This window comes from Apteryx mantelli, chromosome 6, assembly GCF_036417845.1.
Source record: "Apteryx mantelli isolate bAptMan1 chromosome 6, bAptMan1.hap1, whole genome shotgun sequence".
NCBI lineage: Eukaryota > Metazoa > Chordata > Aves > Apterygiformes > Apterygidae > Apteryx > Apteryx mantelli.
Window position 1 is genome coordinate 48,082,783 of NC_089983.1, and position 27,829 is coordinate 48,110,611.

Consider the following 27,829-nt stretch of genomic DNA (forward strand, 5'->3'; position numbering starts at 1 on the left):
CCCCCACCTCAACCTCCCGAGCTCCCCCGGGGCGCATGCGCAGTGGCTGCCTCCCATCTTCCTCCCCGGCAGCGCCGGAGCCCAGCAGCCGGAGCAGCAGCAGCTGATGATGAGGCGCGCGGGGGGGGGCGGGGGGGCCCGTTATTTATATTGTTAAAGGGACAGCGCGCTAATTCCGCGCGGGGGCGGCCGGCCGGCGCCCGGCGCCCGAGTTTCTCCCCCCACCCCCCCAGCCCAGCCGGAGGAGCGCAGAGAGACGCGGGCAGCGGAGGGAGAGTTTCTTCCCCCCGCGGCGGCTGCCGGCGGAGGAGGAGGAGGAGGAGGAAGAAGAAGAAGGGAGGAAGGGAGCGAGCGAGCGAGCGCCCGGGAAGCCTCTCGGCGGCGCGGCGCGGCGCTGCGCGGCCCCAGGGAGCGGCGGGAGCGGCGGCGGCACGGGAGCAGCCGGCGGTTGGGCAGCCGCCACCCCCCGCGCTCCCCTCCTCCCCCTTTATTACCCTTTGTGTGCGTCTCCGCCTGCGCTGCTCCGGGGCCGGCCGGCCGGGCGGGCGCCGGGGGGCCGCTGAGGTGAGTGAGCGCCGGGCCGCGGCGGGGCTGCCGCTTGTTTACCTCAGGGAGCGGCGGCGGCGGGAGGGGGGTGGGGGGGGAGGGGGTGGCCGCCTGTCACCCCGGCTCGGGGCGGCGCGGGGGGGGGGGGGGGGAACGTCCTGCCGGAGCTTTGCGGCCCGGGGGGCGCCGCCGCCGCCGCGGGGGGAAGGGGGGGGGAGCGGCCGTTAGCGGCGGCGGAAAGTTAGGGGCGACGGCTTGGGGGGGGTCGAGCCGCGGCCCCGCTCCGCGGAGCGTTGACGTTTTTTGGGGCCCGCAGGAGGGAACGGGGCGGCCGCGCCGGTCGCAGGGCGCCGCGGAGTCTCCGCGGCCGCTTGCCCCGGGCTGGGCCGCCCGCGAGCTTTCGGCGCTGCCACCGTCGACGCCGCCGTTAAGGCCCCGGTCCCGCCGCGGCTCGGCGGCCGCTGAACTTCTCCTTGCGCTCCGGGAGCCGGACTGCCGACAGACGGAGATATTCGCGAGGTCGGGATCCGCGCCGCGCGCCCGACGGCGAGCCTCGGTTATCCTCAGCGGTTGGGTTCGTTCGGATGCGTGTCGCGAGCTGGTTTTCCACGGCCTTCTGCTGGGAAGGCCAAGTCTCCCCGCCGGTGTTTGCGCTGCTGCTAGTTTGCTGGATCAGGTACCGCGGGTTGCTTCCACTGACCCCCCTTTCCGCTGGCAAAAAGGGTGTAACGCGTCGAACGCAAGCGCGCGAATTAAACGTCCAACTGCACGTCGAAGAAAATATCGGAACGATCCTTCCGGAGATTTAAAAGAACCCAGGAGTAAGAGTTCAGGCGTCAATGCCGAATTGGAGTGAGAGTCACCTACCTAAGTAGGATGTTTGTATTAAAACTGCTGTTGTCCGCTTACTTCTGGAGCTTAATGATGTTGTTTGCGATTTTGGGAAGACAGTTCTGGGTGCTCGGCTTGGTCAATACCACAGAGTATTCTGAAGCATGAAGTAGGCCACGAGTATGTATTTCGGCGGGGCTTCGCGGGTAGATAGCGTTCAGTGTAGCACGTGCATCTTCTCTATCTCGCGTGGGAAAAACAGCCACAAAAAACAACTCTCTTGTAAATGCTGTGGTTTCTCCCATTTGTAATTTGTACACAAAAATTTCTTGTCTAAAGCAGCAATTTTGTGATCAGGCCGGAAAGATTTTGAGAAAACAGTAGTTTGATTGGAGGGGAAAGAACCAGAGAAAAACATATTTAGACTGATACTCAAATATTGTGAAGAAGAGCTGAAGCTAACGGCTATAACTGCAGTTCTTTCTAATAGTTTTGCCCTTAGTTTTCTATCAGCTTGTGAAAACAAGATGACTGTTTCTAATCACATGAAAAATTTTGATAAAATGATATTTTTCTTCAAAATCAGCAGGTACACGTATGAAAGCCCATTCTTTAAATATGTGGTTCTCCTTTAGTTAGTTTACTACAGGCAAGAAGTGGATAGCAACAGAATGTCCAGAAATAAATGACACTTCTCCCCCCCCCCCCCCGCTCATAACAATAATTCTTATCCCAAGCTAAGATACCATAGATGTGCTTTCATCTGTGCATGGGAACCCATAGCACCTTCAGGATTATGTTCTCAATATATGTATAGTTCAGATCTGCCTGCAACTTTCATGGACTACAGCTGATGAGATGTATTATTTATTACAGAGATTAACACTTTAATTTCTTTGTGTTGTAATGTTAAAAATAGATAAGATTTGATTTAATCTGATTGCTCAGTAAAATAGGCTAACAAAATTCTAAAATTGGGTAGAATAATTCAGGGTCTTCTCTGATTTAAAATTATAGAGAAAAAATTACTAATAGAACTTTAATTCCCATAGGTCTCCAGCTCCTGTAGCCAAGTCTGTGCTGGAAAAACAGTCACTGATTTGGGGGGGTTGAGGATGGAGGGTTCATCCTAAGAAACCGCTTGTAGGGCTGGAGTCTGAACTGTAGGATTTCCAGGGTTGTGTCGGAGGTAATTTCTGCGTTTCAGTGTCTAGTACAAAGAGGTCGTAGGCTAATTTGGGGCCTCTGGCTGCTGTCACAACAACCTTCTAAGAACTGAAAGAATTGAATCTATCAACTTGCATTAAGGAAAACTGTTAGTTATCAACAGCTATAACTAAAGGTCAATATTGGGTTGTTGGTTTTTTTTAAGCTCTTTATGCTGCTATGATGAATGGGTATCTACAATTACTGATTGCTTTTTAGGAAAACATTTTCATATTTTTCAATTTTTATTTTTCAAGCCAAAATTAATAATTATTTTCAAGTGTTCCATATTAGTAGCTTTCCAGACTCTAAAGCAGACAGATCATGTTGAATTATCAGGGAATCTACCACATCAAAACATAGACTGTGCTAGATGTAAAAACGTTATTCAGGCTGGATTTGGACTTGTCTTTAAATTATCAGTCTTTCCTTGGAGTTTGCTACCCTGCTACTCATTGTAGATGAACCTGTTAGTTTCTATTTAGTCTAGCTAAGCAGATGTTTAAAGGGAATGTTGTTAGATGCACCATACTTTAAATGATCTAACTTTTCTTTGGTTGCAACCCTTTCATTCTTTGGATGTGGGAGGGATCAGTCTTTCCATTTTTGGGGGGTTTCTTGGTTTTTTGTTTTTTTTAAAAAAAGCAATGAAGATGTTGGCATAAGTAACAGCTTGCTCAAGAACTGAATGCTTGTTTTTCATCTGGGTTTATTTAATTCAGTTTATTAGTAGATTTTTTCTTTCTACTGTTATTGGCTGTGATTACTTTTATGAGGAAGCCTGCAGATCAGTGACTTGAATACAGTCAGTAACTACTGAAATATTAGTTTTTGAATCATCAGCAAGGGCTTAACGTGGATGCTCCTTCTGGAAGTAGACCAGGTGGGTGGCCCCCCACGCCCTTCTGGAGCCCCACTGCAGTCAGTGCATCTTTCTGTGGGCTTAAGAGACCTCATGCACAAAGCAGCTTGCAAGAGAAGAATCTCAGCTATAAATGGTTCAAGACACAAACTTTTAAAGTGCCTAAGCTTCCTTTTCAAAAATGGTATTAATACTTTTGAAAAGTGGGATTTCTTTGTTGCTGCTTTGGGGTTTGTTCTGTTGGGGTTTTGGCTTGTTTTTTAAGGACCCTGTCTTGGTTTCTGCCTTGCCCCAGTGGAAGGGAATATCAAAACTCTCACTGATTTCAATAAGAACAAGATAAGGGATACATTTTTGAATGCTCCTATGTCATTAAGGACCTGGTTATTCTTTTCCAAAATGATATGAATGCTTAGACTTGTGGACTTCATTGGCTTTTCTCTGTAAATATTTTGGGGAATATTAGGTAGAATAATACTGCTCAAACAGTTTCAAATACTCTTGCAAAAGAACCAAAGCCTGTATTAATTAACAGAAAGAACATGAAGTAAAATTTTGGAATGGCATTGGAGATGGATAAGAATTAAAGCTCCCTGAAAACTACATATATGTGTGTGTTTTATATATATATATATAAACTAGAGTTAAACCAGGTTGGATGCTAATATTTTAATGAGATTTAGGAGTGCTGACTCCTTTCCCCTTCTAAATTCTGAGTTCTTAATTATAAGGATACCTGTTTTCTGATGAATTGTCTAGAAAGGAGTTCAGACTTAGCAGATTTTTTAAAATCAATATAAAATTTGTTAAAACCACTTAGAATATAAAGGTATGTGTGCATGTGCATATGTTTAGCTACATACACAAATGCATGTTGTATATATACTGTGTATGTATACAAGAAATGCAAAAAATAAATATTTTAAATAGTACTTAAAAGTTAAAATCAAAGAGACTGTGTGGCTCCAATATTTGTATTTGGAGTCTTTTACCTCTAAGCTGTTGATTTGATCTGGCACATGGCAGCAGGAATCAGTCATTACCGTGAGATGGCTATTCATAGACCTTTGTGAAATGAGTTGATCATCTCGGTTTATCTACAGCCTGACAGGTGTTCCCATCACAAAAATCTCTGTTACCTCCCGCCCTTGCCGTGGGAGTGACTGCGGAACGTGCCGCGGAAAGTGGCTTTGAGTGCCTCTCTCCTCTCTAGATGTTGATTCACGGAGTTGGAGCTGAGAAACATTGTAAAGGCAGTACAGAGGAGCTGGAGCTGCACAGGAGCCATTTGTCGCTTTGATTTTCCTGAAATCCTCCGTTTCATGAGCATTGCATTTACTTTAGAAATGAAGTGGTGAATTATCTGGAAATTCTTTTTGAGGTTTCTAATAACTTCCTTTATCAGAGAAAGAATAAAGGATTTCATCCATTACTCTCTGGTTAAGTTCTTCACTGTGCTGTTTTCATTTTGTTTTATTTCTTATTCATTTCTTTTAAAGGAAATATTTTAAAATAAAATAGCAAAAAAATTTTTTTTTATTTTATCACAATGTCTGGTAACTAAGACCTAATGAAGCGATGGTGTTAAGTCTTATTATTCCTATGTATGTTGAAGGTGAAGCCCAGGATTTTTCAAGATTGTTACTCTTGGAATTTGACATTAGTTTACATTCAGTGACATTAAATCCAAAATTATTTTGGTGACTTATTGAAGGAAGAATCATCTGAAATATAAATAACATCTTAAATTTTAGGGCCCTTGGGTTGCAACATCAGTAGCATGGCCTTGCTTAAAAATAATTCCCAAGTGGGGGAACCAGAACAGTTGTCAGTTGTTTGCACAACAAATCCTGCTGGATCAAATGGTGATATTTTCAACATTTCAATAAAGAGAGGCTTGCAGTAATGTTGCCCTGTTCCCTGCTGCCAAAGGAAACAAATACCCTGGAAGTTAGGAGTAAAGTAGAACAGGTCAGGCAAATAAAAGGTAGGCCTAAATATCATAAATACAAATAGTTTAACTTATCCATTCATACTGCCTAATGTTTCAAAAACGTTTAAATTAAATTTCAGTTTCCCAATATTAGAGGTTTTATTTTTAAGCTCTGGTAGATCATTGCCAACACATTTTTTAGGATTGTCTGTTATGACAAACTAAACTCTTTCTTTATAAAAATATACAAAACGTTGATTTTTGTCTTCACCCTTCAAACTTTTACCTGTATACCTAATTTATATGTATAAAATATGTATATGTACATATGTGTGCACACACAAACACGCATGCACACACAAACACATGTATACGCATGTGCATGCATATATGTGTCTATCTATAGAGCTCTGTCTGTCTAGATCTATACCGGTATATCTGTAGAGATCTATACAGATATACCAGTATAGATCTAGACACATAAGTTTATAGGGCTGGCCCCACTAGAATTGGTACAAGTTTCATGTGCTTTTGTAGGACTGAGGCTGCAATGACAAGCACTGGTCCTGGTTTTATACTTTGACTGTGATTGAACCTAAACTACATTTAAGTTATCATTTTTATACTTTTAAGGCTCTGATAGTATGAAGATTTATGCATGCACTTAATTTTTGTATGTAAGCATGCTGTTGACTTAGTGAGACAGATCTTACTTATTTTACTTATTTTTTTATGTTTGTGCAGAAGACAAGCACACAGAGTTTTTGCTGGATCAGAATGCAATCCATAAACCCCAAAGAGGAAGAATTTTTGAATATCGAGTATTTCAGCAAAAAAAAACACTGTGAAAGTGGGCAAGTGACATTGCTGGTTAAAGATACAAAGTTGTCAGAAATTTGCACAAGCTGATAGCTGTTTTTTTGAGAACAGAGCTTTAATCTTTCATAGATCTGGGATGGCGGGAGGTTTTCCCCTTGTAATCTCTGAGGAAGCAGCTCACTGTAAAACGTGGTATTTGAAGGATCAAATTTAAGTGGTAGACAATGATATAAAGTGGTGATGCAAGGTATTTTAGTTACATTTTTCTTTAGCATGGCTGCTTGAAATGTGAAATGATATTATTAGGTCTGCTGGTATTTCAGAGTTCAATAACTTTTTTCAGTATGTTTTGAAGTCTGAAGAAAAAACCTTTGGAAGATATTGTTCTGTTTTGCAACCCGTTTGTTTGAAAGGTTGTTTTTATATGTGTGTGTGTGTGTTTCTCAGGGATAGCTCCATTTGAAAGCTTAAAACAAAGACTTTTTCCTTGGAAAATTCCCAGGAAAGGTTAGGCTTTTTTAAGATACTGCTTCAAAATATTTTTCCTTCTTTAACATTTTGTCACACAGGAGTTCTTGCCGAAGGGTTTCTTGGCCATTTTAGAAGCTGTAATCTAGTTAAAAGGTTTGTTTATGCTTCCCATCTCTGTTCTGCTGATGGTATTAGAGTGCAGGCCAGAGCCAGACAGCTAACTGTTTATAACATTCAAACTTCAATTAAAGCTGCAGCCTTCAGTTTACTAAATATCAATATGTTCATGGCAGCTGCAAATAATTGCCAGAAATGATGAAAACAGAGTGGTAGTCTGATTTCTCTCTTTCTCAGTATATCTATTGAATTTTTTTACTTGTTATTCTTTTCACTTCATATTTAGACTCTTGCATATATTTTCAGATTCAGAAATGCTCTGCACTTTGGAAAAAAAACAACTGTGTATGAAAGACTGAAATCTATATTTGGGACTGTTTCTTTCCAAGTCAAAACATTCACTGATTTCAGTAGAAGTTTTGCCCTAAATAAGGATTGTAGAATAAGGTCTTCTGTCTTGTCAAAATACTTCTACCGTAGCCATGACATAAGCTATGATCAAAATTTAAAGCACCATTGACTTTTCTCTAGTAAGATAATTTAGATGTTTAGGCTGTAAAGTCCAGCTTTTTCGGGACAGCAAGAATGTGCTATACTTCAACTTAATGGACACTAATTCAATTATTTGTGTTTAAAAAAAAATTGTGAACTAATAGTGTAGACGTCATTTAATGCATTAAACTTTAGGCTGATGTTTGGGTATAGGGATTATGTATTTAAAAATAGGAGTATTTTAAAACATGACTGGTTTTTCTTGAAGTGTGCTTTGGTGTTATTAAGTAAGGAAGCACATATGTGTCTGTAGGCCATCTGAAATGAAGAAGCAAGCCATATCTGGCCTGTAGGCTATTGGTTCCTCACCTCTGTTTTAAAATTAGTAAAATCATTTGCAGTGTGATTCATTTCTAAAAATTACTTGTCCATCTGTGCAGGATGTACTAGCTGTAAAGTTGCGGTGTTCACTGTAGTAGTGTTGGTGTTTTTTCTGAAAGTTGGAATACGCTCGTCACATCTTTGTTATGGCTGTTGCATTTTCATTGTCTTTTGCTTCTTTGCATCGCATTTTGGCCAAAATATTACTGCTTGATAAATAAACTTACATTAGGCATGTAATTTGGGGTATTATAATTTTGCTGTGTAAGGTGATTTTAATTTTTTGGAATTTCAATAAAATACTATATTTGTACATTTAACTTGGTATTTTATGATAAAAATCTATATATGAAATATTTATACTAAGGAAAAACATAAAGGATCTACTCTGCTTTCACTGATGTCAGTGGTAAAATATTTATTAACTTGAATAGGTGCTGGATCAAGCCCTAACCCTAAATTTTTCATGAGTTCTAACTTCATGAAGGTATTGGGGAATGAAGAGTTTTAACCATGTAATAATCCCCAAAGCTGGTCTTTAGGCAACTTGTTAATCAGCTGGTGTGTGTATTCCTCCTGGATCACCTTAAATATTTAGCTTTCTTCCTGTATTTGCGGTCTTTGCTGCTCTTTCTCATGCTCATTTTTAAAACTTCTCAGTTATGAATCAGTCTTAATCATTTTTTGCAACTCATAAATCATTATCTGATGTAAGAGTTCTGCTAAGAATCCACAGACACATGGAGAAGTAGGACTTAATGAGCATATCCCTGGAACTTAAAAAGTAAACAGCTAACTAAAAGATCGTGATTTTTCGGTCTCTTTTTATGTGAAAGTGATTGATTTATAAATATTTTTATGCCAGTAAATGCATTTTTGTGTGTAGGAGCTACCATTTTTTTCTTTAATAATTATCAGAGCAATACCTATTGTATTTTCAGAAATTTTAATATGTAAACCTTGTAGAAACTTTTTTTTTAACTGGAAATCAGAAAATTAATTGACTGTCTCCAAATATTGATCTAGTAGGAATAAAAAAAAAAGTATGACTTTTTTTTTTTTTTTAAAGACATAGAGCAAAGCTATGGGTTTAATAAACCAATTCTAAACTTGTTTTGCCCTTGGTGAAACTGTTGGATGTATATTATTCCTATTTTTAATATTACTGCTTTTAAAAAAACAGTATTAGAAGTGTTAATATCAAGCTTTTTCTAATTATTGCAAATAATTATAATACGTGCTCATTAGAATTTCCTTTTTATAGTATCTGTCTAGAATGATTCTGAGTTTCTGTTAAAGCGAAAAATGATTTTTTAATTCTTGTTTTGTTATAAGTAATCAAAATTCATATGTAATATAACAAACATCTTGTGTAATGGTGATGAATGTAAACTTATTCATTCCTGGCCCCACTTGGACCTTTAGCTGAAGATGTGTTAAAGCATCTCCAGTTATCAGTATCTTGAACAAAAGTTCTTTTACGTTAGAGGCTTCTGCTCAATGGCCTGATGTAGGGTCCAAATACCAGTGTGTTGCTATATATAGCAGAGATCTCTGCAGACAAGTGATACCGTAGGATTAGGCTGTAGGAATGCTCACGTTCAACGAAAATCTGCAAATAACTAATATTTTTTAAGCTCTGTATTAATCTGATCCAGTATGATCCATAATTATTCTGCCCACAGTTTGCATATGCTTCCCTGCTTTTAACTTTTTTTTTTTTTTTTAATGTATCTAGACACTTTATTTTTCCCTAGCAGAACTACCTAAGAACTTGCTCACCATTAGTTGGTCTAAAAAGTAATGTTTAATATTCAACTTGATGGCATTTTTCTGTTTGGTAGGACAGCGAGTTTGGAATGCCGCGTAGATAAATTAGAAGTTTCGGAGAATATTGTGTGCCTCGCAGTGTGGAAGTATTTTTACTTTCGCGCAAACAAACAGCGGCAAGGCCTGCCTCACCACGGGAGCCAGTTTCTTAAAGCTGCGAGGTGCTGCGCGGGGCCAAGTTTCCCTGCTGCGAGCTGGGTTCTGACTTTCGGTGCAATCGTCGTATGGGAAGATGGTGCCCCGCTCCGTCAGGGAGATGAGGACCTGCGGCGCAGGCTTCTGGAAGGGCCTCGCGGTGCGGGCGCGCGTAAAGTGTTTGTCACGACAGAGAGGCGGAGGTTTGGTAACGGGCGGTGAGCAGAAGGAGAGCTGGTGGTGACTTAAGGGAGTAAACTGGTAGCCTCACAGAAGACGCAAGTATGAAGCCCTTCGCATATATTTTTTCACAGTATCAACTAGCAAGTGCTGCTTGACAGCAATCTTTAAATAAGATAGAGTCACAGGGGGATTTTGATCGCAGAACAACAATAGGTATCCGCCTGGTGTCCTAGGCATATAAGTAAATCCATGATGCTTTCACTGTTGCTGCCTAGACTTGGAGAAGCTTAAAGCTTTTACAGTCTAGATCATCAGACACATTTGGACACCGGCCCCGTTGGTTTCAAGTGTTAACTAATATTAGTGGAAATGAAATGCTTAAATATCTTTGAGGACTTTGGCCTAGATGTTTAGGTTTCCACAAGCCTCTAGGCAACTAAATCCATGACTTGAACTCAGCTTTTTCTGCTGTGTCCTAGTGCGGTTCAGTCCCACGGCTGCAGATTCCGCACTGTTTGTATGAAAGCATCAGAGAATCCTGGCGTTCCCATAGCATAAACAGTTCTCTCGCGCAAAGACCTAAATGTTTAAGTTTGCATTAGGAGAAACATCACATTATTATATTCTGAAAAGGGTGACTGAAATGCTCAGCATACTTTCTCTGGCTATCCATTATTTTGTTTACTTTGACTATATTCTTATTTGTCTCTTAAGTAAACAGTTCTAATCCACTACTGTACATTCAAGCCACTTTTGTTATTTATTTCTGAACCTCCCTACTTTTTTATGCATCCTTTTGACATCAGATGACCAGAAGTAAACACAGAATTCCTAGTGAGGGGAAACCACTGATTTATATGGATTATTATAATCCAACCTCATGCAAGCAAAATCAAAAAATAGTTTGACTACCTAATGATTCAGCAATGCAGACTGTTGCCAAAAATTTTAGCATTTGTTAGCTTTACACTTGAGCAAATGGATTCTGATGGAGAATTTAACTTTCTGTTTTTTTAACTCTTATCTTCAGAGTTTTAAGACTGTGAATTTATTCATCAAAACCAGAAGCTTATGTTTTACAATTAATAAAAATATGAAAATTATTTTTAATGGTTGTATCTTCATTTTCAAATTAATATTTCTATGCTTGTATATAAAGGGACAAACATGCTTCTATTGAATACGGACAGAAAAGTTTTCTAATGGGCAGGAGTTCTAATATGTACAGCATTTTCTAATTTGAGATGGTGTTCAAAAATATGGCTTCTGCTATAGGAAATAAATCCAGCATACCTTAGTGAGGACATAGGTATCTTTTGAATAACATCAGTTTCTTTGTATTTTGAGTGCTTAGATATTTCAGCAGAAATAGGAACAGAAATTTTTAAGGAACCTGACCAGATAGGTGTGGATTTTTTATGCTTTAAGCAGTCTGCATTTTCAGAATTATTTTCCAATTACTTTGAATTCAATGGCTGACGAAATCCGTCTGGATATCTTCTGGACAGTCTTTCTGTGGATTTGTCAGTCTTGACTGGAGCCTTGGTATTACTGTAATACGGAATAATAGTAATAATGAGGGATTTTTTTCATTGACTTATGTGAAAATGAAATTGGGCCTAATATAGTGGGATGGTTTTAAATAGTTCAGAGAAGAATATGAAAAAAAGAAGTGATAATTTGGGATGAACAGTAGAAGGGATTTCTAATAATGAGATAAACTTGATTTCTAAATTTAATTTCTATTGGACAACTTAAATTCCAATTGCTGATACTATTCTATGTTAGGTTCTTAATATTTGTAGTGGTTACCAGTGAATATCTTTGTATTATAAGTAGTAAGCCTTTTTTTCCCCCTTTTTTATGTTCAAGGGTTTAAAAAAAAATCTGTCACAAAATTCTTAAATGTCTGGGTTTTTTTGTCCTCAGCTACAACAGCTGCATACATTCTGGTAAATAAATATTCTGATACAGCTCTGCCAAAGCCACGAAAAAGAGATTTGTTCAATCAGCTGAAATAAAATTATCTGCAAAGTAGCAATGAGTTGGTTATGCATTTTCCCAGTGGTTCAGTGTTTGATGAATGATATGTTAATAAATAATTGTTTTAACTTAGAAAAACAGATTTAAAAGAATTTGTGTGTTTGTTTAGATTTTTATATAGCAAGACACTGGTAGATTGACTTTTTAACTTCAGATAGATTGGGGGGGCCATCTGACAAAGTGAAAATGCCTCTTCTGCAAGGAGTATAAATACTATACTCAGCAATTGGATTAATTTTTGATAATCATTTCTGTTAGATATTTTTTGCAGTACTATCAAATGCAAAATTTTAGAATCAAACTTAATTGTTTTGGATAAAAGTGGGAAAACAATGGATTTCTGCAGTATTTCAATCTGATATATTAAATTGGAAATGCAGGGAGACTTTAAATGTTTGAGAGTACTGGCCTCATTTTCCTTTATAACCAGGAATCTTTACGTTGCTCTTGCGCTGTATGCTCTATAGGAGAATGCCCTTTCTGCATGGAAAAGCAACAGCCATACATTCTCTGATCTCTTGGTTTGGGGGTTTGAGGCAGTTTTTTCAGTTGTTTGTTTTTTAAGTACTATGCGTTGTGATTCAGTCCTGCCATCGTAATGTCTCTATGTAATTTATGTATTGATGACAAACGTTCCATAATGAAACATGAGAATCTCTGGACAGAATATCATGGGTATTTCTGTGGAGAAGATACTGTTTTCCCAAATTTGAATGTCATACGTTTGTGTATCTGTTTGTGGCTTTTTTGAGGTTACTTCATGTGATGGTATTATCTCAGGAATTGCATCCCCTTGAGATGTGTGCTGAATTTGAGTTGCACCTCTCCGAGAGCTGAGCTTAAGTGCGGCAGTGCAGTGTATTTGCCTCTGTGCAACGGAAAAAGAAGTTTGTGAATTGGGCAAAACACATTTCAGCAAAGACTTGTGTGTTTAGTGTCCAAAAAGAATTTTTAATATGAAGACAGCTGTAGAATACCAAAGGCTATTCAATTTGTCCTTTCAAGGGCAAAGGTTATTCTTTTTCTTTTTCTTTTTCTTTTTCTTTTTCTTTTTCTTTTTCTTTTTCTTTTCTTTTTCTTTTCTTTTTCTTTTTCTTTTTCTTTTTTCTTTTTTCTTTTTTCTTTTTTCTTTTTTCTTTTTTCTTTTTTCTTTTTTCTTTTTTCTTTTTTCTTTTTTCTTTCTTCTTTCTTCTTTCTTCTCTTCTTTCTTCTTTTTCTTTCTTCTTTTTCTTTCTTCTTTTTTTTTCTTCTTTCTTCTTTTTTTTCTTCTTTCTTCTTTTTTTTTCTTCTTTCTTCTTTTTTCTTTCTTCTTTCTTCTTTCTTCTTTCTTCTTTCTTCTTTCTTCTTTCTTCTTTCTTCTTTCTTCTTTCTTCTTTCTTCTTTCTTCTTTCTTCTTTCTTCTTTCTTCTTTCTTCTTTCTTCTTTCTTCTTTCTTCTTTCTTCTTTCTTCTTTCTTCTTTCTTCTTTCTTCTTTCTTCTTTCTTCTTTCTTCTTTCTTCTTTCTTCTTTCTTCTTTCTTCTTTCTTCTTTTCTTTCTTCTTTTCTTTTCTTCTTCTTTCTTCTTTCTTCTTTCTTCTTTCTTCTTTCTTCTTTCTTTTTCTTCTTTCTTTTTTCTTTTTTTTTCTTTTTTTTCTTTTTTTTCTTTTTTTTCTTTTTTTTCTTTTTTTTCTTTTTCCCAGACCTATCAGAGGTAACTTTATAGTTTTTCTTTTGTTGAATTGACACACCATAACATTTTATTTTAGCAAGTGTTGTACATGAAGGAAGAAAACCATAGACTACAATTAGGGCACAGAAAAAAAAATTGTAGGTTATTAGATCTTTTCAAGGAGAAAAGGAAGTAGTTCAGTGTGCACGCAGAGGTTCCTGTGTCAGCGTTTGAGAAGCCTGGAAGAGATTATCTTCAGCCACCAGTAGGTAACTGGGCCAGGATGTGACGGGAACACTGAGCTCTCCGCGTGCAGGAGACTGGAGATAGTAGCCTTTTCTAAAACTCTGCTTGCTTCAGATGCCTTCCGATTCTTCAGTGCTTGAGCCGTAGGGTGAAACAGAGAGTTTGGAGCAGGTAGATTAAAAAGTCTAATGTTAATGTCTTGAAAAAGATATTTTAATAGGCTTTGCGCTTTTATTTTTGAGGGTGGAGTTATGAAGATGATAGCAACTCAACAGATAAATTGGAGCAGTCTAACATTTCACAAACCTGTTTAGTTTTGGGGTGTGATTTTTCTCCCCATAGTGCTATAAAATCCACATGCATGTTCATTTTATCTTGAGAATCGGCTCTTCCGTTGAGGGCCTGGGCAGTATTAATAGAACTAGTTACAGATCATTTGGCAAAAGGCTTCTTGTAATAATCTGTCCACTCACTTCTCTTTGGCCTGTGAGTTGGGAACTTGGGCATACGTATTGCTCCACCCGTGGCACTGGTATTCTGCACCCCACTGAGATTTCTTTATTGAATTTTAACCTTGTGTCCAGCAGTGAATTTGTCAGGAGGACACTAACGTTTTAACAAACACGAGATGTCTTCTCAGTCCCGTGAACTGGTGTGCTTCCGGAGCGTACACTGGAGAAGGCGGGGGGGTGCATGGGGAGAGCGGAGCAGGTAGAGCCAGATCCGCGCTGCTGAAGCTAGCAAATCTGAGAGATCAGCCATGCCCTTGCCAGTTGAGACTTGTGTTAGACTTGCACGGATCTTGAACATTATGCCTAACTCAGATGCCATTCTCGCAGAAAATTACTTTTTATTTTAGGTTCTTGGATAGGCTTGGCTAGGTGCCTGACAGATACCCTCTGTTTTGTAATCCAGTATATGATAATGTTACAGAATATGCCTATGCAAAGATTTATACAAGTATAAACACACACAGAGCCCACTTTCAGAGCCCACTACCTTAACTGTCTACAATCCGGTTATGTATAGCTGTATCTTGCAACTGCACGTTATCGGTGCTAAAATTTCTGAGGTTGTAACCAACTGCCTTAGCTAATTATGGCATAATTAATATGCTATGGAAGAATGTGTTTGTCCTTTCTAAGTCATCTTGCCCAAATATTTGCCATCACCTTTTTTTAAGCTGAGGTACAGCTGATTCAATTATGTTCTTCACTTCTGCCTTTTTCTCCTGGTGGTAGCGGTTGCCCGGCTGCTGGATGAGCCGCACCTGCCTGTGGCTGAGCTGGCGTTGGAGCAGGTTGCACTTCGGGTTCTGTGGGAACTAAGGATGGCTGGTGGGAACCCAGCACTTCTGATTTCTAGAAGGCACCTAGAAGGAGGTTCTTCGTGGCAGGCTGCAGACACCTGTTACACTTGGCAGCTTCTGTCATTTCTGTAGCTGCTTTCTGATGCAGTGCAATTAAAACAACGTGAAATCCTACAGGTATGAATACTTGAGATATTTGAGCGCTTTGATAGAGAAAGCAAGGCATACATGGAGCTTTTTTTGAGAGTATTCCAGTTGTCCATTGTCTAGCCAGGGAAATGAGCTATTATTTACAGCCCAAAAGTAGGTGGCCATTATTCGGATTGCAATAGTTTGGGGATTAGGCTTTGTTTTGTGAACTTGTTACTTCTGCAGTTGTGGAGATGTTCATTAAATATGCCACATCTTATACCCAGTTTACGTACAAATGGTGAATGCAGCAAATAGGTCTGAAGTGATAGCTGGCTTTGTAGAGGATAGTCTTCCTTGGGTTAATCGTGTTCATATCTGTTCATGAAATTTCACTTGCGAAGGTTACTGCCTGCTAGATAAAGTAGCTCTTGGTTAGCCCTATGAACTCTTTTCCCATAACAAATATAACAAGGTTGCATTGGCAAAGTGTACAACTCCACATGGTTGGGAAGATCTATCATTAACTTATTTAGGCAGTGATGGGTCTACACTTTCTGAATAACATTATTTTTAGGAGGAGTATCCCAGTGTTGCTTCAGAGGATTTTGCCCACCTTGTACTACCAAAACTACCGCAGAGTTGCTGGTATGGCCACGTTCTAGTTACAAACTCAGCAGTGCAGGACAATGCACGTTTGACACCTAAAGGCAAAATAACTGCCGTTTGAATGCCACTGAGCCAGTGCAATCTGCATTGTTGTGTTAGGCTCTGCTCTGCACAGCGGTAAGCATACATATCATCATTTTAATTTGAAGCGGACTGAAGGCACTGCTGCAAGCAGGCATATTTCAAACAGGTACGGCTGTCAAAGCTGGGGACAGGTCCAGGTGACCAAGGAGCGTTGTGTGCTTTGTGCTTGTGTCTTTGCTTTGTGTGAAGATCTAGAGGGAGAAAATACAGTGCTGTGATGAGAAAGTAGAGTGCTCTGTTGGCTTGTATAGCAATCAGTTTATTTTTGATGTGCTGGTATTAGACTGTTAGACCTTTAGTAATGACATTAGAAATTTGGGTATAACTTCCTGATTCTGCTGCTTCTTACAAAAATTAAAATGACATTGTATTTTACAAAAAAAAAAAAAAAAAACTGATTGGAAGATAACAGAGCCTTAAACTAACCAAGAATACACTGAAAAGTATTCCAGTTTCTTGTCCACTAATAAGGTGAAAAGTAAAATTGTATAGTAAAACAAAACCTGATGCAAAATTGTGCCCTTGGAAAAATTCTGCAAGTCATCTAGAACAGCTCCTTCTGCACCGAGACTTCCACTAGACCAGGATATTCTAAAAGCCCTTCCAGCCTGAGGTAACACTGTCACCAGCACAGGTAAAAGGGCCCAGTTCAATGATACGATCTATCAGTTTAGACCTTAATTTTTATTTTTAAGTAAGTGCGATCTTAAATTTCTACCAAAGTGGTTTGGGAGCATCTTGTCAAGGAACATCTTACCAGTTTGGATTTTAAAGGCAGAATAAATACTGAAGGGAAGGCATACCAGATTTTAAAAATATAAATCTGGGCAAAACAAAAGGATTCTTTTTGTCTCCTCGCTGAAAAATACTCCAATTCTTCCCCACCCCCAACCGAAAGAATAAATGAACAAAGAGTTCAACTGAACGAAGACACCAGCACAAGCGGGAAAGGAGAAGAGACAAACCAGGGAGGAAAGAGGAAGAGGGTCATAAATGATTTGTCTCATGGTACACAGGTTGTTAGTGCTGTTAATGATTGAACCGTCTGTCAGGGACCACAAAGAGTTAGTAAACTGCTCTGGGTAGGAGTTTCACTGAATCCGACAGAAATGAGCACAAGTCAGTTGAGCAGGATGCTGAGTGGAGGGTCAGAGGTTTGCTAGCAGAATTCATTCTCCCCGCTCTCCAGGGCGAGGAGCCCAAACACAGATGGCTTTGGGGTGGTTCTTTGCTTAATTCAGCTACTGGATTTCTAATCCAGACTGACTGAAACGCTCCTCTAATGCTAATAACTATATAGCACTATTAAGTTACCGGTATGATAGAGTTACAAGGAGTGTGGAAGTTTACAGAAATATGCAGTAATGCTTGCTAGACCTGTAAATCTAGTTTGGGGGTTGGGTTTTTTGTTTTTTGTTTTTTTTTTAATAAATGCAAGCTTCATAAAATCAACTGATAGTTACATATTTAAGTTATTTTCTCTTGCTTTGAGTCCACCTTAGTTGTTACAGAGGAAGTCAGGGAAATAGTGTTACTAATACCTTGCAATTAAAGCCATCCAATTTGTTGCTTATAATATCGTTCATTACTGTAACATTACTGTTTAAGGTCTGGAAGTCACTTCCACTTTATTACCCCATCGTAATAAAGATTACTGCTACCACTTACTCGGTTGCAGCTCTGGCTGGTTCTCGGGAGGTAGATCCCTAGGCTCACAACTCAGCTTCATGGGTTGTGGCCCTAAGGGTGGTGACCTTAACTGGGATTTGTATAAGTACTGTGGCTTGTTCTGAGCACTGTGGCTTGCTCTGTGTTTTGCTTTTGCTATTCCAGTCTGAAATCATACTGCTCCTGTTCATAAACCAGAATCTAATCATGAGATCTATATTTAGAAAATGAAGGAAAGAACTGTTCAAACTCCCTGTAGTAGGGATGGGAAGGGAAGGAGTATCCAGACTTGTCATTTCCTTGCAGAAGAGGGTTTTCAGTTTCTAAACACGTTTCTGGCATCATACAGCAGTATGATCGACCTGTGCCTATGTTAGTTCTTAAAATGCAAATGGGTATTTCTGATGTTTCTCCGAAAGTCATAGACCCAGCTGTATTCTTGTCAGTCCTCACATGTGCTATTCTGAGTGGTTCGGCTCTATAGTAGACAGTTGGAGTTTGGCCGATACATATAGATCTTGCAAAATAGTGAAAAGGCGTGTATAAGCAGCATTAGTTTTCAGCATCAGAAGATTGCAGGAATTGTGGGCAGGAAGAAAGGTTCACTATATTGGCCCAAGGAATTGTAGGAATACCTCAGAGTATCAAAGAAAACCCACAATTTTTGCAAAAAAGCATTAATCCAAACCACACATATGTACATGTTTTTGTTTTGCCTGTTGATGGTACAAGGTCTGGGGTTAAAGCATGTCTGTGAGTAAAATTATTGGAGTATTCTACATGGGAATTCAACCACAAGCTATATATCAAGTTAGCACCATTTACATTAATTAGCAAAACTCAGCAGCTGCCAGTCAAACCACTCTGAGCTCCAGTTTTGGCTGTAAGTTTGTGCTTGGTGGGGCTAGCTTGAGTATAGTCACTCAAGTGTCGTAACTGCTAGCTGTTGCAGTAATGCAAGCCGACTCTTGCTGTGAAGGTGAGCGTTTGCTTGCAGGGAAGCTCCGAGGCTTGAACGTTGTTCCCTCGGTGAACTCTAACAGTATTCAGTATATGCGCTCTGCTTTTGGGTTGTCATCTTCCGGGGCTACTCTGCTCCTCCATAATAATGCATACATTATAATAAATATGAAAGTATAAAAATACAATGAATTCCTCAAAAATAAATGTCACTCTTTTGATTTCTTTTTTTTCCTCTCAAATCCTTCAAAAATTGATGTAAAACATTGTATTAAGCCTTAGTGTAAAAGCAGAGATTGGTGTACCACTTTGTGGTGTAAACTTAGGGTCATATGTCAACAGGATTTTGGGGGAATAACACCTTGCTTGTCCTCTTAAAAAAAAAATTAAATATCTGTTTCTAAAAACTGTTGATCTCTTGGAACTGTTTTTGTGTACTGGGAAGAAGGAAAAAAGAGACGTGGCTGAACTGTCTCTAACTAGCGTTTAGGAGTATTTCCTGGTACTATGCCTTCTGCAAGACAACATAGTTGTATCTGTACTTATAAATAATTTGCATGTGTTCTGAACTGTCCTCCTTTAGAACCTCCTTTGGTAGTAGTAAGTTCTGATTGAAATACTCACTCGATCAACTTGGGGTCAGCGGCTGAGCGGCAAGCAGCGCCGTTAGGCTCTATGTCCTGCCTGAAGTAGCCTTTCTCTCGCCGTTAGCTAGTAGGGAAAGATGCCTCCAAATTGCCATGCAAGTGCCGGAAACCAGGCACTGCAGGTACCTCCATAGGGGACCTAGCGCGACAGCGTCCACGGCAATAGGCCTTAGCAGGGTCGCGCAAACACCTCGTGGGGTTCGGTGACCAGTGACAGTGTCTTTATTGTCCAAGCCGTATAGGAGATGGATGATAGTAGGTTTTCTGTTTTATGTGTGGATATTTCCAGACAGTACATTACTCATCTCTGCCTTTTTCTGTACAGCGAAGGAAGTTTTTCTGGCACCAGAGCAGTTTGTCTCAATTTGAAAACAAACCCTTTTGCTGCAAAAGAAATATTGGATAAAAGTTTCGTAAATCAGAGTGCATTTACAAAATGGTGGCTGTTTAAGAAATGATTACGGATGGCAGCAAGCTGATCAGATAGAGCAGAGTAGTCGTGTAGAGACCGTCGGTAGCAGAACACTGCTGTTGCCTGTCCTCGTAGACAGGAAGGAGGAGAGCGCCCTGCTTCGGATTAGAGCTTGAAGGACTGCGGGAGCAGGATAAAAATCCGCCAGCCAGCACTCGTGTTTATTGCCCAGAATACGTATTTGTGGTGTTCCCTTTAAGGGACTCTGTAAGACTGTGTCTGAAGTTCACCTACATACTGTATGTTTTCAATGTTGCTAATAGAGAGGAAGTAGGTTCTTCTGACTTGTGATGTGCGCAGCTTCATAGACAGAAAGCTAAACCTTCTTTCCTAGGTCAGGCTAGCTTAGAATGATTGAAACGTGCATCTCGGCACTAACGTTGTTTAAAAGATATTAGCAGTCTGCTCCCCATTAGGCTGGGGCACATAGATGCGTTTCGGATGCTGCACAGTGTCCCGTGTGCACTGCCTTGTCACTGCTGTTACATGCACGTGTGCCACAGAGCTCCGATATACCTGTCCGACTTCCCCCGTCCTCTCCTTCCCCGGCAAAGCCCAGGTGCAAACATGGCATCATGATGTTGCTGTGGTTGGCAAATAATTTGTTTCATGAACGCCTCGACTCACAAGGCGATGTAGCTGCATGTCAAATACATTTAGGCCTTGGACAAGACTTCTTTTCAGTTACCAGCAGTGTGTTCAGTGTCGTATAAGCTCTGTCGTAAAGACCGAACCATTTGGTAAAGGAGGAGACGTAACAAATGCGTTTGGAAGAGGTGTTTGTGAACCCGGAGAAGGGAGGTGTTTGTGCCAGAACCTCTCCGAAGCCGAAGGTGTGGCGGTTGCTTTTCATTACCTAACATGTCTGATCCTCAGCCACATCCATACTTCCGATTAAAGAAACTAAAGAAGAGTTACTCTGGATCTTGCTGTGATCCCATATTAAGCCAGAAACATCTACCATTGGATGAACAGCTATCGAATGGGGACTTTCTGTAAATACAGCTGACTTTGAGATGATGCCTATCTGAGCAAGTCTCTCTGAAGTCTATACAGAATAAAGTTTGAGGGATTTTACTGTTTGGTGGTTTGTTTGTTTGTTTTTCTTCTGTATAAAAAGTTGAGGCAGATTAATGAAATAATCTTTATTCATCCACCTTTTGGTCTTTATTAAACATCCTATGAAAATTCCTCTGGATTGCTCACTCTGCCAGAGCCCTGTTTTTAAAATGCGCGAATGAATACTATCATTGCTAATGGGATCGCTTATCTTTTGTGGACTGCTGCTGCAAGTATTTCTTAAATTCGTACGGTCAAAAGTAAGTGGGGATTTTAGTAAGAAGCATTTACTTTAAACCAGACTCGTTCCCCTGGCCTCCCTATTCCTGGCTTGTTAAATGGCAGTTGCCTGTCAATCTATTCCACTTCTGTAACCTCGGCTTTGTCACGTGTTGAAGTTTCTTCTGGCTGTCATTGCAGCCTGCGAGAGAGAAGCCCCGATCAGGCAGGACTGTTAAGGCTTTGGTGGGTAACAGCACATAAGCCTTTCTTTTTAATTCTAGTGTTATGATGCCAGAAAAGGTAAGCCGGGAGAGCTTTGTCCCAGACAACCTATAATTTCTTCACCAACAGTGAAGCTGGATTTTCTGACAGTGTAGAATCTTAAACGCCTGTATCTGTTTGTCTGGGCTTTTAAGACGAGTGTGCTACAAGGGACGGCTTGTGGATGACAACTTTTTGGCTTTAGCATTTCTTCTTGCATTCAGCTAATTTTAATATTCCCTGCCTAAACTTACCAAATTTTAGAGGGAGAAAAGGGCTTCTTCCCTCCCCCTTAGCTGTCTTTCTCCTAGTTGCTTGAATTTTCTGGCTGAAAAACATTGTACTAATACTTTAATGATAGGGCTTTAGCTTTTTGGCATTCTTTAATGTTTGTAAGTATAAAATTCATTTGTAGGAGATAGCAGTTACATGTTTTGCCTGTCATGGGATCATTGCTGAGGACGGGAGAGAAGAGAATATAAAAATTGCCAGTTACTTTCTGTTTGGCCTTTTTCGTTAGTGCTCTTGCTCAGCCCGTGGAGAGGCGAGTCGTGTCTCAAAAGGAAATACGAAGAGAAGAGCTCTGGCAGATCTCCTGTTTTCAGCCCAGCGCTCAGGTGGCTTTGTAAGAGGCATGCTGGCTTGGAAATTCGTCGCCTTCCTTGTTGTTACCTGCCTGCGGGAACTGCACCTCTGCTGTGCTTCTGTGGGGCCTTCATTTCTTTAATGGTCGGCTGCTTGTTGGAGAAACGGCAGTAATCGTATCCTGTTGAAGGCCTGGGAGGTGCGACTGCAGCACATTTAGGCATACGCTAACTAGCTTGGGCACAAAAGCAGTAAACTTGCGGAAGAACAGGCTTCAACATGCTCCAGCTACTCTCACGGGCGCTTTTGCTGCTGCCTTTTTCATTGCTGTTTGTACCCAAGCTAGTGAGACTAAAACTAGGTCATGTCCATCTGTCTGTCTGCGGTTACACCCTTCTGTTTGCAATGTAGGCATACCTTAAATTTAATCTCTTTTACCCAGGGAATCCTCCCTCTTCTCCCTGCCCCCAGCGTCAAAGACAGACAAGTAACTGTGAATCCAGAATGTTAAATTGGGGAAATGTTGGTTGCTGCTTTGTCTGATAACTGTAAGAATTTATTGTTGTGATTCTTCCTGTTTTTAACATGTGAAGAGTGAACACACATGTCCATAAAATATTTAATTATGTTTCAGTTGTGTCATTGTCTTAGCTAAAAGTAAATTCATCTGAAAGACTGAGCTGTTCCATTTTAGATGGTTGAGATCATTATATTCTTGCATGGACTTTCCTGAAGCCCCCAGGTGCAAGTCCCAAGCCTAAGGTTGTGTTTCTCCTGTCCACGGAGATAATCCAAAGTAATTCCAGGCTATGGTAATTATTTGCTAAAAAGCCCCAGTTTTTAGGCAAAAATAACTGAGACGTGTTACTGAAGTCCATTCATATCCACGCTAGCAAAAGCCCAGTCAGCCTGCTCTTGCCTGCTTCCTTTCCCAGCCTCCACCCTGCACTTTTTTCCTTAAAGAAAATAAACTTTCACTTCCAGATTCAAATGCGTTTCTTTTGCTGTAAATCTCAGAATAAGCAAACAGGAATATTATTTCATCGGTATAGGTAGCCATATCTTCAATTTAAAAAAAAATTTTTTTTTTCTTTGCCAAAGCTTCTTTACAGAGGAAAGGTCTGAACAGAGAAGGTGTTTTCTACCTGTTTTATACCAATTTCTTTGAGTGATTTGGTGCAGCTATAAGGTATATTTTCAATAGATAGGAATTTTGAAAATATGTGGGTCTTTCAGGAATGCAGAGTATTCATTGCCATAATTTTTCAACATACCATGATTCAAACTTTGTTTTAGAAAATAAATGTCAGATGTGTTATTTTTACTTGTGTATACAAATATTTGGGTTTAGGGGTTTTTTTGTTTTAATGATTTGTACTAATATTGATGAGGCAGTATGCATTATGTAACAGTGATTATCAGGAGGTTTTTTCACTTGGGTTGTTTTATTTGTTTTTCAGTGGATCAGGTTTTATGAAGATTTGATTATTTTGTATTTTCCTGTGAAAAAGGATGCGAAAAGAGGGTTTCTGGTATGCTTTGCAAGAAACTAGAAGAGTGGTTTATACAAATACAATAAATAAATAAATAAATCTAGAAAAATGTATGCAAGTAAAATACTGCAGGAAACATGAGACAGCAAAAAACAACCTTCTTTGCAGAATTTTTTTGATCAAATTAGCTTCTTCCTGGACAAGTAAAATTCAGATTAATAATTGTGACAATTGTCAGTTTCTAAATATGATGAATTTTATAAGTCCAATTATAATTTATTTTCTTTGCAGATCATAATTTCAGATAAATATCACTAAAAGGCAATTCTGAACTGAAGGGACAAAGGCAATTAAATTCTCCATTAATTTGTTTACCAGTGTCACATGGAATAAATTGATTGCAAGTTTTCATGAATTACCTAGCTGTGCCAATGGAGAAATAACTTTGCAGAATACTGGAATGAGACAGTCTAAAAAAAACTATTTTTTTTTTAGAGAGAGTCATGTGTTTAATTTAACATTGTATAAACGAGGCTTCGTATGACAAAATGCAGACAAAACAGCACTGATGTTAAAGCTCGTTTTGGCCAAATTCTGTTGGGATACTAGGGCTTTCTATACCAGAGGAAGAAGAGGGGGGAGGGGAAGCAGGGGCAGGCGAGCAGAAGCTCTAAGAAAGCACTTGCTTATTCCCGGTTTTCCAATGGGGGAACTTCCGAGGAGCACTTCCTGTCCAGGAAGAAGAACACACTAGCTTTAAAAGATCAATTCTGAGCTCTTTTGGTTGTAAAGATAACCTTTAAAATGTGAGCCAGGGCAGTGTAATGTTTCCAAGAATACAGGCTCGCTGCTTCTGCTTCAAACCTTGCTAAATAGAAAAGCAGCAGCAGGGAAAAAATTGCAATACTGTGGTGGTTTTTTCCTTCTTCAGAATACTGTAGGCAACGGGGAAATTAAGGCAATCATCTCGGTTTCATACTGCTTGGGAAAGCTTTGAGCAGCAGTAGCAGCTTCATGCAGTACTAGACTAATGCATGTATTTCACTAGGTCTCATGATTTATGCTAGTGCTTTTAAGACAGATCCTGTATCAGCTGCTAGTGCAGCCCTTAACACCTTGCTTGTAGCTCTGTAGGCCTTTCATGCTCTCTGCTGGGTGTTTGGCTGCAGCAAGGAGTTAAACTCCCACTTTTTTTTGTCACCTATAATGGGTTTTTCTTTGTTTTTCTTGTTGGAAAAAAAAAATAGATAAAGGTCTGTTCATCCCAAGTGTTTGCTGTGATGGCCAAACAGGCTCACATGCTTAATTTTTAAATGCATCTTTAATCACTGTTGAGGTCTTCTAGTCTGGCTTAAGGATTTTTGTACAGTTCCGTCCTGATATGCTTAGGTTGTGATCCTTTGCTGTAATAATTTTATTTTATGATACCTTTAGAGCGCCTAATTTCCATTTTATCTTCCATTGGGTGTTTTTTGTTTGTGGGTCGTCCCCCCCCCAAGCTGAATCTATTGGTGCATCCTCATAGTAACTTGCAAGTCAAACAAACATGTCATTTGACAAGTGGAAACATTAAAAAACTTGCTCTGGTCGGTGTCTGGAGTGGGATTAGGACTCTGTGTCTGGTCTAGTCTGTACATACGGGATTATGTTGTTAGTTCTATCCTGAATTATTGTCTAATAAAACAGTGTTTAGAAGCTAGGATAAGTGTGTCCTCTTGTTGTTATTCATATCTAACTTACTGTGTCATGAGCAGGATTTATCACCCATGTCCAGTAGCTGTACAAACATCCTGTGTTATTCAGTGATTAAACTCTTTCTAGGTATGTGTAAATATATAACAATTTTAAAGTTTGTAAAGATACCAGTGTAAAAACGTGTTTAAATAACTGTCACGTACAAATTTTCACTTTGGAGTCAAAAAACGTTACATGCCTGAAGGACCTGAGGTTGTATGCACGTGAAGAGAAAGTGCAAAAGTTCTGAGCTTTCTTAAAATTCGGCCAATTTTATAATACTTATATTGATAATTTGGTGCCCTAAAACAAAGGGCAGTATAAGCAGACTACAGTCTTTGTAGTGCTGTTAGCTAACGTCGCTTAGACCAGAACTAGGCGATGGCAAGAGTACGAGCATGGGACCAGGGTAAGCGGTTCCGACTTTAGCAAGCCTCCCTGTATGCTGCAGTCGCATCGGAGCTTCGCGCTCTTCTGTTTATCCGTGTTTTGTGCGTACCAAGAATGGGGAAAGTTTGTAGATGAAATAATCAGGAAGTTGTAGGTTAAATTAGTGGGAATTTTGAAATGGATTCAGGTGGTAGCAGGATTGTACCCCTGTCGTCTTCTGGGCATAAGATCCATTTATGGGTCAAACAGTGAACTTAGCATATGAAAACTACCGTCAGAGCTGAAAGGGTAGAAGTGAATTAGTATAATAAAGGTGCTTTAAGTTGAACCACGAGTCTAGACCCAACACCATTTTTAATGAAGATGTTAGGCAAATACCTGTCCCTTAATGATGCACATCACTGTATCCATAGGAGAAAAATAACAAGCAAAAATCATAAGGCTAACTTCTGCTGCTCTTTGTTTTTGTGCTCCACACAGGGCAAGGAAGGACGATTTGTAAGACTTAGCTTTTTATGAATGGGATCTAAACCTAAAGAAAAGACTTTTAAAATAGAATACATTTTGCATGATTGTCATTGCGGTGTATAAATATCAACATAGGTATCAACATAGTTTGAAAACTAGTCTCAGAGTAAGATTATTTAGCATCTCTGAAAATTATTGCATTTTTAAGTATTCCTTTTCTGGTATTTAGAAGACTGGTTTATGCTTTTTTGACATCATTTGAGTTTCTCTGGTTTTTATTCAAGTGAGGGATATATGTTTAAACATATTTTAAAGATCAGTCTTCATACAGAAAAGTAAATTTGTTCATTAAGAATTATAACTTGGTTAAAAGGATGAAAATTTGACATCAACAGTATCATTTGAAATCAGCAGTATCATAATACAGGTTGGTCAAACTAAATTGTCCAAAAAAATCCCACATGCATGTTTTCCTTTTTTCAATGGATAGAGCAATTGGTAGTTGTTGTTTTTTTTTTTCTTTAATGGACTTTGAGTTTGAGGAGGGGGTGATCATATGAAGAAAATGAATCTCCACAGGTTTGTGTGCCTTTACATTGAGAGTAGTACTAATTGTTACCTTGTGGTAGATAATAAAACCCATCTGTTTATATATTTAAAAAAAATGTTTTTCCCCCTTCCCCCCTTCCTTTCTTTGAACCTTCAGGGTCAACTTACCCTGTACAAGTATCTCTTGATTTTGGTTTCCTCTTTTGTAGATAAATATTATGCATGCTTAATAGCATGAGAATAACTTAAAAAATCAGTCACCATCTGAATATACACGGTCTGTGCCTCACTAGAGGGCAATGGATCCCTGTCGCACTTCCATGACTTTTCTAGGAATAGTAGATCACTTAGTCATTCTTTGGAGAGAGGCAGAAGTTCTTTCTCTTTGATTCTTCTTGAAAGCCATTGCTGTGTCATCCACAGCTTTAAGAAGTATGTCACGCTGTGAAAAAGCTTTTTTTTTACTTTTTTTTTTCCCTCCTGTCCTTTTTGATGTTCCTGTAGGCAAGAGTTTGCCAAGAGGCAAGAGTAGAGACCAGTGTGCAAGAGGAACGGTATTTCTTGAGTGTGGATATGCACGGTTCTGAGGAGGTAATACCAGAGATATTGGTGCAACTTCCTTCTAAACATTTTGCTTCAGATAGCTGCAAACTGCAAATCCGACCGGCTGTTCCAGAAGCGATGGAAGAACTTTCTTCCGAGCTTTCAGTGTTTTCTTCGAGGCATCACGAGTAGACGTCAGGGATCTCAGACCACTCTTGTGTTTGTGTGGCTGGCTTTAGAAAGGAGGTGTGTTTGGAGCAGTCTGGCTAAGCTCTGCTAGTGCGGGAAAAGGTGGTCTGGTTTTTAAAGACGTGTTGGGCACCAGGAGCATATGGTCTGTGGTGAAAGGTCCAGGGCTCAGATGGTTGAGCTGTGTTCTCGGCGCTGCCACAGACTTCCCACGTGCCGTTGTATCGATCACGCTCTTTGCATCTATGCTTTAAAAAGTGACTGATGGTGGCCTTGCATCACGCTGCTAATATAACATTAAATTTATTCATGTTGTTAGAGAGCTCGGGATTACAGTAACAGAATTCATGAAGAAGCTGAAAATAAATACTCCTGACAAGGTTTGTGGTGGTATAATTTCAAAGATATTTAGTGAAATTTCAGCCATGTAAATTGTGTGACTCATGCTCGTGGTATTCAAAGTCAGCTTTTAAAACATAGTTTTCAAAGTTTTCAGTGTTGCATAGTCACTACTGAAGAAAATAGGAGAACATACAAGTAATAAACAAGATTTGTAGGCTCAGGGCATTCTTGGCACTTGTGTAACTCCTATATAAATTTGCATTCCTTTATTTTGTTTTGCCTTTAAGTGGCCTTTTCATGATATCTGTAACTT

At 39.6% G+C, this 27,829-nt stretch overlaps 1 protein-coding gene across 6 annotated transcripts in view; it reads left to right on the forward strand.

Annotated features, from left to right (window-relative positions):
- Positions 1-194: 194 nt before the first annotated feature.
- The window catches only part of MBD5 (methyl-CpG binding domain protein 5), a 145,000-nt gene continuing 117,365 nt past the window's right edge, over positions 195-27,829 (forward strand). For 4 of the 6 annotated variants that reach the window (XM_067299418.1, XM_067299415.1, XM_067299419.1 and 1 more), the window contains exon 1: positions 195-564. The gene's annotated coding sequence lies outside the window, so the exon portion shown is untranslated. Of the gene's footprint in view, positions 565-15,067; positions 15,230-27,829 lie in introns of those variants that run through there. The other 2 variants (XM_067299422.1, XM_067299417.1) reach the window with 2 other exon arrangements.